This window comes from Rhincodon typus, chromosome 10 (genome assembly GCF_021869965.1).
Source record: "Rhincodon typus isolate 14 chromosome 10, sRhiTyp1.1, whole genome shotgun sequence".
NCBI classification, from domain to species: domain Eukaryota; kingdom Metazoa; phylum Chordata; class Chondrichthyes; order Orectolobiformes; family Rhincodontidae; genus Rhincodon; species Rhincodon typus.
Window position 1 is genome coordinate 53,195,397 of NC_063341.1, and position 12,092 is coordinate 53,207,488.

The window sequence follows — 12,092 nt, forward strand, 5'->3', positions numbered from 1 at the left end:
CAGCTCTACAGCTTGTTATCTCAGATTCTCCAGCATCTGCAGTTCTTGCTATCTCATGGGAAAGACTCTGACTTTCAGTCATGATGCCTTTGAGATATGATGAAAGAGAACAATGCTGCAATTAGCAGAGGGTCATCTACCATGATGCCCAGGAGGAGGTTGAGGGGAGAATTAATACTATGTTCCAGATTTGCTGGAGATGTTTTAAATCAACCTGTTTGGAAGTATTATTGCACACCTCTGGAAAAGGTGAGACATGAACCCAAGTCTCCTAGCTCTGAGGTAGAGACACTACCACTGTGTTACAAGAGCTCCCTGAGGTTTGGTGGACATGGGAGGAAGAAAAAAACAGCTTAGGTGATCAAAGAAAGGATCCAATGAATGTAATTAATTGGCATGTGCCCATTAAAGCCTTCTTTCTGAATCAAAGAATCAGCCTAGAATATGGATTTTGACTGACAGAAACTAAAAAGACAAAGCAGGTTTTGATGGACAGCTCTGTGACACAAAATTTCTCCTGTGAATTTTTAATGTGTGGCTGGAAGGCGTAAAAGTCAGTCAATATATGACCAATTGAAACCAAGCTCATTTGATTCTGGCAGTGATTCATAACGGAAGAGTTGAACCTCTTGTTTCAATTGACACTGACAGGTCATGGAAAAACACATATTGTTGTTTTGATATACGTTATAGAAACCATTAAAATAGTAATTACAGCAATGAGTGCTGTTCAATTAGCTGCTCTGTTAAGTACATTTTGTTTTTTTATAGGCTATGTCTTCTTCTGATAAACTGTGTATTAATCTGCCTATAAAATCATCTGGTGCATTCCAAAAGGCTAATGTACATTGACATTCCCCTATCATTATTGCTTAGCCAGAAATGGAACAGCAGAGTGATTGCAGGAATGTGAGGTAAAATTGAGTTGCTACAAAACCACAATAGTTCATTTTTTTTAAGATAATGGGCCTGGAAGCCAACATGGGAGCAAGGAAAGAAAAACAAGGAAAGGATGTCTTACCATATTGCTGCCTTAGTTAGTTTATCTGTTGGTTCAGCATTGCAATTTGCATATTGCTCTTGCAGCTCTGCTTGTTCCTGTTGAGCACAGACAGAAAGTATGAAAAAATGAACGTGGACAACTAGAGGAATCCCGGTCATGTACAGAATACTGCATGCGTTAACCAATAATGAGATTGCTTATAAAATAGATGATAGCTTCAAATGGAGGAACTTTCAGATTGATTTAGTTATTGCTTCATATTCTGAAAAAACAGGCCAGATATACTGGTTGCTACAACCCTATACAAGTTTTTTTTCACATTTTGTGCTTTTGAATTAGATCTCTGATTAAAATATAGAAGATTACTGTGAATATGATCTATGAGACAATGATGTTATTGATGACCATCATCACATCATTATTTTACATTACATGATGCTGGGCACAAGATCTACCAATGTTTCTAGTTGTATGGTAGCCCACAAGGATATGGTGCATGCAGAACTAGCTGTTTAACTGGCTATATTTCTGGAAATGTTTTGGTGAGCTTCTTGATTTGTCAGAGTTTTCCTGCATCCAATGATATGGGTATAGGTGACATATGTGAATAGAGGTTGAACAGAATCTGAGTAGGGCCAGCAATAACAGCTTTTCTGAGTATGCAGCATGACAGGGAGATAGAACAAAGGCTGGACTGGTGGCAAGCTCTGTATCAGCCTCTCTGCCATGTTGGAGTCAACTTCCTTGCTCCTTGGCAGAAGAAAGTTTGGCCAGACAGATAATGCACCCAACATCTTGGTGTACGTAATGAGAGTAAGAAAAAACTGCGGATGCTGGAATCCAAGATAGACAAACAGGACCTGAAGAAGGGTAATAACCGAAACATTGACTTCTCCTTTCCTCCAGATGAACATAAGAACATAAGAACGAGGAGCAGGAGTAGGACATCTGACCCCTCGAGCCTGCCCCGCCATTTAATAAGATCATGGCTGATCTTTGAGACTCAGCTCCACTTACCCGCCCACTCACCATAACCCTTAATTCCTTTACTGTTCAAAAATTTATCTAGCCTTGCCTTAAAAACATTCAGCCAGGTAGCTTCAACCATTTCACTGGGCAGGGAATTCCACAGATTCACAACCCTTTGGGTGAAGAAGTTCCTCCTGACCTCAGTCCTACATCTGCTTCCTTTTATTTTGAGGCAATGCCCTCCAGTCCTAGTTTCACCTGCTAGCAGAAACAACCCCCCTCCCTCCACTTTATCTATTCTCTTCATAATCTTATATGTTTCTATAAGATCTCCCCTCATTCTTCTGAATTCCAATGAATATAAGCCCAGTCTACTCAGTTTCTCCTCATAATCCAACCCTCTCAACTCTGGAATCAACCGAGTGAATCTCCTCTGCACCCCCTCCAGTGCTAGTATATCTCTTCTCAAGTAAGGAGACCAAAACTGCACACAGTACTCCGGGTGTGGCCTCACCAGGACCCTATACAGCTGCAGCATAGCCTCCCTGTTTTTAAACTCCATCCCTCGAGCAATGGCAGACAAAATTCCATTTGCCTTTTTAATCACCTGCTGCACCTGCAATCCCACCTTCAGCGATTCATGCACAAGGACACACAAGTCCCTTTGCACAGCAGCGTGCTGCAATTTTTTACCATTTAAAACATAGTCCATTCTACTGTTATTCCTATCAAAATGGATGACCTCACACTGATCAACATTGTACTCCATCTGCCAGACCTTTGCCCACTCATTTAGACTATCTATATCCCTCTGCAGACTTCCAGTGTCTTCTGCACACTTTGCTCTACCACTCACCTTAGTGTCATCTGCAAATTTTGACACACCACACTTAGTTCCCAACTCTAAATCATCTATGTAAATTGTAAACAATTGAGGTCCCAACACTGATCCCTGAGGCACACCACTAGCCACTGACCGCCAACCAGAAAAACACCTATTTACCCCTACTCTTTGCTTTCTACTGGTCAACCAATCCTCTATCCATGCCAATACATTACCTGTAATACCATGCAACTTTATCTTACATAGCAGCCTTTGGTGTGGCACCTTGTCAAATGCCTTCTGGAAATCCAGATACACCACATCCGCAGGTTCCCCACTGTCCACTATGCAAGTAATGTCCTCAAAGAATTCCACCAAATTAGTTAAACATGATCTACCCTTCATGAACCCATGCTGGGTGTTCCCAATGGGACAATTTATATCCAGACGTCTTGCTATTTCTTCCTTAATGATAGATTCAAGCATTTTCCCCACTACCGAAGTTAAGCTAACTGGCCTATAGTTACCTGCTTTTTGTCTACTTCCTTTTTCAAACAGTGGTGTCACATTGGCTGTTTTCCAATCTGCAGGAACCACCCCAGAGTCCAGTGAATTTTGATAAATAATTACTTGTGCATTTGCTATTTCCCCCACCACCTCTTTTAGTACCCTGGGATGCATTTCATCAGGGCCAGGAGACTTGTCTATCTTTAGCCCCATTAGCTTGCCCAGCACTGCCTCCTTAGTGATAATGATAGTTTCTAGGTCCTCACCTGCTATAACCTTCTTGCCATTAGTTTTCGGCATGTTATTTGTGTCTTCCACTGCGACGACCGACAAGAAATAACTGTTTAATGTCTCGGCTATTTCCTCATTCCCAGTTATTAAATTGGCCTTCTCATATTCTAAAGGACCAATGTTTCCCTTTGCCACTCTTTTACGATTTACATATTTATAGAAACTTTTGCTGCCTGTTTTTATATTCTGAGCTCGTTTACTCTCATAATCTATCTTACTTTTCTTTATAACTTTTTTTGTGGCTTTCTGTTGGCCTTTAAAGATTTCCCAGTCTACTAGTTTCCCACTACTCTTTGCTTTCTTGTATGTGTTTTTTTTCAATCTGATACTTTCCTTTATTTCCTTAGACATCCATGGCTGGCTCTGTCTTTTCCTACAGTTCTTCCTTATCACTGGAATATACTTCTGCTGAGCAATGTGAAAAATTGTTTTGAAAGTCCTCCACTGTTTCTCAATTGACCCACCATAAAGTTTTTGCTCCCATTCTACCTTAGCTAACTCCTCCCTCATTCCTTCATAGTCTCCTTTGTTTAAGCACAGGACAGAGGTACTGGATTTAACCTTCTCACGCTCCATCTGTATTTTAAATGCGACCATACTGTGATCGCTCCTTCCGAGAGGATCCCTAACTGGGAGATCATTAATTATTCCTGTCTCATTACACAGGACTAGATCTAGGAAAGCTTGCTCCCTCGTAGGTTCCATTACATATTGTTCAAGGAAATTATCGCGGACGCATTCTATGAACCCCTCCTCAAGGCTGCCATGACTGACCTGGTTTGACCAATCGATATGTAGATTAAAATCCCCCATGATAATAGCTGTACCATTTTTACATGCATTAGCTATTTCTATGTTTATTGCCCGCCCCACCACGATGTCGTTATTTGGTGGCCTATAGACCATACCTTTCAGTGACTTCTTCTCCCTGCTATTCCTAATTTCCACCCAAATGGATTCAACGTTTTGTTCAGTAGAACCTCTCACTACCGCCCTGATATCATCCTTAAAAATCAGAGCCACACCACCTCCCTTACCTTCCTGTCTGTCCTTCCAAACAGTTTGATACCCCTGGATATTTAACTCCCAGTCATGACCATCCTGTAACCATCTCTCTGTAATGGCCAGTAAATCATACCCATTTGCCATGATTTGTGCCGTCAACTCATCCACCTTGTTTCAAATGCTCTGAGCTTCAGATAAAGTGCCCTTATGCCAGTTTTTGCACCTTCTTTTTGGGTCCTATCACCTCCATTACTAACAGCTCTTGAGTTCTCCTTCCCTTTAACTTTTTTCCTAATTTTCAATGGAGTTGAAGCTTCCTCGTCACCTGCTAACCTGCTGCTTTGCCTTACATTAATTGCTATTCTCCCTCTACGCTCACTTCTCCCTTCCCCCCTACTTACTAGTTTAAAGACCTATTAACCACCCTATTTACCTTTTTCGCCAGAACACTGGACCCGGCCCTGTTCAGGTGGAGTCCATCCCAGTGGTATAGATCCCTCCTGTCCCAGAACTGATGCCAGTGCCCCATGAAAAGGGAACCCTCTTTCCCACACCACTCTTTTAGCCACGTGTTTACTTCCCTGATCCTCGCCTCCCTATGCCAATTTGCACGTGGCTCGGGCAGCAATCCAGAGATTATGACCCTTGAAGACCTGTTTTTAAATTTTGTTCCTAGCTTTTCATAATCCCGAAACAGGTCTTTTTTCCTAGTCCTGCTTATGTTGTTGGTACCTACGTGGACCACAACAACTGTTCCTCCCCCTCCCTCTCTTGTATCCTCTCAAGCCGTTCAGAGATGTCTCGCACCCTGGCACCAGGCAGGCAACACACCATGCGGGATTCTCTATCCTGCTCGCAAAGGATACTGTCTATCCCCCTGATGATGGAATCCCCCACAACTACAATCTGTCTTTTTGCTCCCCCCTCTTGAATGGCCTCCTGGACCATGGTGCCATGGTCAGTTGACTCCTCCTTCCTGCAGCCCTGTTCCTCATCCACGCAGGGAGCAAGTGCCTCATACCTCTGGGACAATGTCAAGGGCTGCGGCTCCTGTGTTCCTGTCTGCAGGGTCCCTCTACCTGCCTCACTCGCAGTCACACCCTGCTGTCCCTGCCTGCCGATCGAATTAACATTAGTTAATATACCAGGTGTGACTGCCTCCTGGAACATAGCATCCAGGTATTTCTCCCACTCCTGGATGTGCCACAGTGTTTGGAGTTCGGATTCCAGCTCATCAACTTTGAGCCGGAGCTCCTCAAGCAGCCAACAGTTGCTGCAGATGTGGTCACTGCCATTCTCAATGGGATCAGCTAGCTCCCACATCATACAGCTACAACACATCACCTGGCCTGCCATCTCTACTTAGTTAATTATTTGAAATGAATTTAATTTTTTTTTAAGTTTCGCAGTGTTCGCTGCACCAGTAAGTTTACTCCGTTACATACTCAAACAGACTCCGGCTTTGCCTTCCGACCCGCTCCCAGAGGATTTGGCGTCTAGGTGACCACCCCGAAAGATAACAAAGAGATGAGGAAAAAAAAAATGCAAATAGCTTACCTGCTCACCACACTTAGTCGTTATTATTAGGTTAGAGGAGGTGGAAGGGTGGGAGACACTAAGCGTGTAGTGTCTCAGGTATTAGTTAACTCCCAAATTTATTGGGTGGAAGCTTACCTTCCCAGGCTGCCCTCGCGCTTCCTCCCGGACTCCCGCCTCTGAAACAACTGAAAGGCCGCAGTCACGCAGACGCTGCCTGCCTTGCTGTGTTCTTCCAGCCTCCTGTTTGTCTGTCTTGCTGTACATGCTTATTCAGTCCACTCCTGTATTCCACACCATTGAGGTTTTTATCTGGGTCCACTACAGCAGTACTCATCTGTCAGTCTGCCCTCCAGTGATGCTAGCAAAAATTCAGCCTTTCCAATCGCAGCCCACTTATGCCTAGTGACTCACAGTAAGGTGATACCAACTATTTAAGAGTCTCCAAGGTATGTACATTGTCAGAACTGATCGATTGTAGCGAATGTCAGATCAAGCGATAGAGCCTTTGCATTTGTATTGTAATGTCACTCTCTCTTTTCCTTGCTTCGGGCTCTTGGGACTGGGCGGGGGACAGTTCTAAAGGTGTCTGAAAGCAGGAATACAGAACTAAAGGTTGAGTTGAGGGACAGGGTCTGGGATGGGAACAAAGAGGCCCACAGTCACACTGTAAGTAGCTTATCATTCTTTCTGAATGTGATCCTTGAATGTCTCTTGACATTTCTCCTCCTGCTTCACTCTCACCACTAATATCTCCACTCCATTCACAATGGATCCTTCATCTACTCTGGAGCTCATTTTGCAAGAACTTACATTAAAGTAATTGTTTTTTTTATGCAGCCTCCCTCTAAGATGCCACCTGCCTTTAAGAAGTGTACCTTGCCCTGGCGATTGAAATGGGTACCACACAGTCTGGCAGTAGCTGCACAATGCAAGATGTCAGTGTGTTCCAAAGTGGAGCAGTGAAGTGTGTAACTGTACTGTGAGTGAGTTGAAGATGAACAATGATGATGTGGTGAGGCTGGTTCATGTCCAATGCTATCCTGCATGGATGAGGGTGGGAGTGGGGTGGAGTTTGATGTGGCAGGCAGTCTCTACCCATGGAGTGTGCCCTGAAATGTTGGGAATGGTTGGCAAAGATGGAGGCCTGGAGGAGCAAGTGGTAAGCTGGAAATGCAAGGTACCTAAGATAACAAGTTGTACAGCTGGATGAACACAGCAGGCCAAGCAGCATCGGAGGAGCAGGAACGCTGACGTTTCGGGCCTAGACCCTTCTTCAGAAATAAACGTCAGCTTTCCTGCTCCTCTGATGCTGCTTGGCCTGCTCTACACCTTGTTATCTCAGATTCTCCAACATCTGTAGTTCCTACTATCTCTGATGCAAGGTACCTAGTATAGTTTCAAGGCAGGAACTGTTGACATCGGGTTTCTCTCCAGCACATGGGAGAACAACAAACTTCATATTACTGAGGTGAAGATAGGTAATAATGGGATGTTAAAGCATGCAAAATGGGCCTCCCACCATTCAGTAGCAAGATGCCCATCTCACTGTGCAAAGCTTCAGTGCAAAAGTCAGATATTTTTTAATAGCATCAAGAATTTTTCCAATCTCGCCAAATTTTTCCAACTGAATCATCATTGCCCACATTCTACAGAGGCTGGGAAAATTCAGCCCCATATGACCCTCAAGCAATATTGCCAGACTCATCTGATGTATGCCGAGCTTTATAGCAGCTTTCAGGTGTACAGTATTGCTAGAGACACAGAAGCTGCTGCAGAAACCATGTAGTTAGGGAAGGTACACAAATTCTGTTTGTCACCACCTTGACTTTAATAGACATGGCCAGGTTGTGAATAGTGACTCCTGTGCCCAGTGATATCAAAATTCTTGCATGTTCTATTTAAACAACTCAGTCTGCCAAATTATCCTCAGTGGAGAGTGAATAAAGCAGTGAATGACTGCAGGATCTTGAATAACCAAGAACTCCGTTGGTTTCGTGACCCATGTTGAGACAGCTGAGACAGCTGAGACAGCTGAGCCAGCGTGGGGGCCAGAATTGGATAAATATCCAGCGTTCTTTCTGCTGGTGATGCTACTTGGTTCAGCTGAGATGATGAGGTCAAACAGCCACAAATCAGCTTTAATCTGCTCAACAGAAACCAAACAGAATTCCTGTACAAGTCAAGTACAACTCAGCCCCAGTGAGAAGCCACACACATGAAAAAGAATTATAGCAGCCACACAGTTAAAATCATCTTTGGAATGATGTTCTACACCCATTCCACTGTTGTGTTTTTAACCTCCTTTGAGCAGAGGAGAGGAATACCTGATGGCAACCTATAAAACCAAACATTTGTTGTTCTGTACATTTCACTTCTGCAAACATAATTATTTGGCATTGTGGTAGTCTGTGTTTCATCTCCACTTTTCTCTCTGCTTTCATTTAATGATCACACTTTCCTGACAGACTTCATTTAGATGGTGCTGCCACAGGCCATACAGGTGACCAAAAGGACAGGCAAAAACAAAAGGCTCATAGTTAATAAGATTTATGGCACCAAAACACTTCATCTCGACTAAAATCAAACATTCATAACAAGACTGTCATAAAGCAAAGTTATCAGTATTCTTGTTAGAAAGTACCATCCACTCACGGTGAATGGCTGGTGAATGTTGCTTTGCTATATGTGGAATCATGAAGGGTGCATTAGCGTTAACCTCTCCAATGAGGATAATTTCGCAGACTGAGGACCACATACTCAGAGTCAAACCTTTTAAAGAAAGCTATAGTTTATTTTGTCACCCTCTCATTTTTTTAATGTTATCCCCTATATATTTGAAGTACAGTTGAACCAAGATGTTCTGATTGGTATTTCAAACGAAATGTTTTCTTTTTATTTGTTCATGGGATGTGGCCATTGCTGGCTAGGTCCTTCACGCAGTTAAGAATCAACCATATTGCTGGCATTAAGAGTCACACATAGGTTAGACCAGGTAAGGAAGGGAACATTTTTCTTCTCTAAAGGACAGGTGAGTTTTCAAACAACTGATACTGATTACATGATTGTTATTAAGCTAGACTTTAATTCCAGATATTTATTGAACTCAAATTTCACCATCTGCCATGGGGGATTCAAACATATAACCCAGAACTTCAGCCTGGGGTTCTGGAATACTAATGTCACTAATGCAGTGACATTAGCACTACTCCACCACCTCCCACGACCACTGAAATAACTGACAAAGCTCAATGTTTCATTCATCCTCTATCCTGTATGTGGTATTGTACTTTGTGAAACAATTGAGGAAACTGTGCAGCTGTTGTCTGATCAACTCTGACCATATTGGAAAAAGCTACATTGATGAACTTTGAGATTAACAAATAATATAACAATTTTTAAAACATTAACTGATTATTGGAGGTACAATTGCATTATAAGTGATTCTATCACTTTAAATATCAAAATCCTTTGAAATCATTATGTAGATACGAGTTAATTTCACCTGATTTTGGTTGCTGTGGGGCTGTGCAGTAGAAAACCTCCTTCTGCCTACTCTGTACTGTAATGGATCCTGTGGAGCATTAATGGGGTATAACTTGTAAGATGAAGAGCTCTGTGAATCAACATTGCAAGTTCTTGTAATGCAATGTTGACCTGACACGGTGGGAACCGATCTTCCAGTATCTGTTCTTGATTGTTTTTTTAGTGGAAGCTTCTCATGAGAGTCACAAACACCTGGAAGCAAGAATTCAAAGACCTGAATTTCAAATTGGTGCCTTTTTCCATTTTAGTCTTTCTACTACTGTACCTCCTTAACTTTTTATTTATCCTCAGTAGATTTTCACAATACCACTGTATCACAAAATATTTTTTCCCTCTAATTCTATGGAGTACGTTTTTGGTCAGAAGACCACTCTCTTCATACCAAGGTAAGACCAGGAACCTGAGATAGTGAGGTTGATACTCATTACGAACTGGGTTGAAACTGCCCAAGCTCCTTTCATGTGGACTTCTTAAGTTGTGAAAATGATGTTTCCTGGGTTGGAAAATGTTTTTCAACATTGGGGTATGTTCTTGATTCAAACTAAGCATGTATGCAAATATCTAATATATCTTTTCAGTACTGTAATCTCTCTGTTTAACAAATAAAGTGTTTATAATATTGAATAATTGCCACAGTATAAAGTTGTGGTATTGGGAAGTTGGTTGGGATGTTCACATACCAAGTGGGAAACTGGACAATATGGAAAGTTGGCTGAAAGCATGATCAGAGAAGTATATGATTTTTGAAGGCTGTAAGATGTAGAAAAATTGAGCACCAGAATTCCAGCGACATCAAGGTGGAAAGGTCTGCAACCAGCAATGGAGAATATTGATAGGGATCACAAATGGGCACAGTCAGAAGACCAAAGTGAGATGTAGGGAGGACTGAAAGAGATCGTGGAGATAATGTGAGATTTGCAGCTGAAAATGAGAACAAGAATTATTAAATCTGTCTGCTATGTGTTGCAGAAGTGTACTAACAAATGCAAAGATGATAACCTACAGGCAGTCATGTTTGTTAAGTTTGAGCTTTTGAATCTAAACAAGCCAATAAGGCAGGCATGAAAAAATCAAACCCTAAAGGTAGCAAGATACAGGTGAGGGTTTTAGAATTGATATGGGTGAGTCTGGATCAACCTTAACTTAAATAGTTTAGTCATTTTGATGATAGATTAGATAATGGAGATTATCTTACGATCAACGGTGTGCATTGTCAGTTTTAACCCAAGCAAGCAATTGTTAGGAGAATGGAAGTGAAGGAAAGGATGTAAAGTTTTAGGCATCAGACATCACCAAAACATTATAAATATTATATATTTCAAACTTCTCTCTTTGTACTTTTTACCACTGCTCTTCTGTTCCTGAATGACTTTGGGGCACAGCTTTTCCATGCTTCAAAACAATTCTTCTGATAAGCACTATCTGGTTGACTGTTAGGGGAAAAATTACAGCAATTGTCAGCTCTGTATAGAATTCATTATTATGAGACTATTAATGATGCACAAGGAACACAAAAGAAATTTAACTTTGTACAAAAATAGAGATTGCTGGAAAAACTCAGCAGATCTGGCAGCATTTGTGAAGAGAAATCAGAGTTAACGTTTCGGGTCCGGTGACCCTTCCTCAGAACTGTAAAATTGTCTTTTTTTCTATGCTTTAGCCTTAAAAATCATGTATTCTCCCACCAAACTTCTTCATTTATAGAAAAAAAAACTATTTCTAAAGTGATTGCCCCATGTTTAGCATCTCAACTAGAGTCTTGACTTTTGTTAGAGTTTAGATCTTGTCTTAAATATTATTATGGGCTGAAGTTGTTCTGTGTGCCACCTAACGCCATTTCTGAATGTTGTTGAAGTAGAGGTAGTGTCACATGAATGGCTTATAAGGAGGATTATCCTGTGTGCCATAATTTGGTATTGGAGCCAAGGTTCAAGTCACAGCTGACCATTGCTCTTAATGAAAACTTAGATCAATATCTATACCATTACATTGGGCATCTGTTTAGTAGATGGCATGTGGTCATCCATTTATCCAATTGAACAAGTTCCACATAGGCTCACCAGGCCTGCGGATCTCTTGGTTACATTTTGAAAGGTGTAGTCATTCACTATTCAAGATTGATCAATGCAGCATGGCTTATTTTCTGGATTGTCACTGAAAGCAACATTAACACCTTGTGTTATATTGTCCCAAGGCGCTTTACCGGGAAGTTATAGAACAAGACATGATACTGAACTTCAAAATGAAGCATTAGGGCAGACAGCGACAGGTTGGTCAAACAGTAGATTTAAAGTGTATATTAAAGAAAATAAAAGTGACAGAGGTAGGGAGGCAGCTGAAGGAATGACATCAATGATGAAGCAATGAAAATTTGGGCTGGTTGGGAGACTAGATTTGGAGATATCTCAGAGG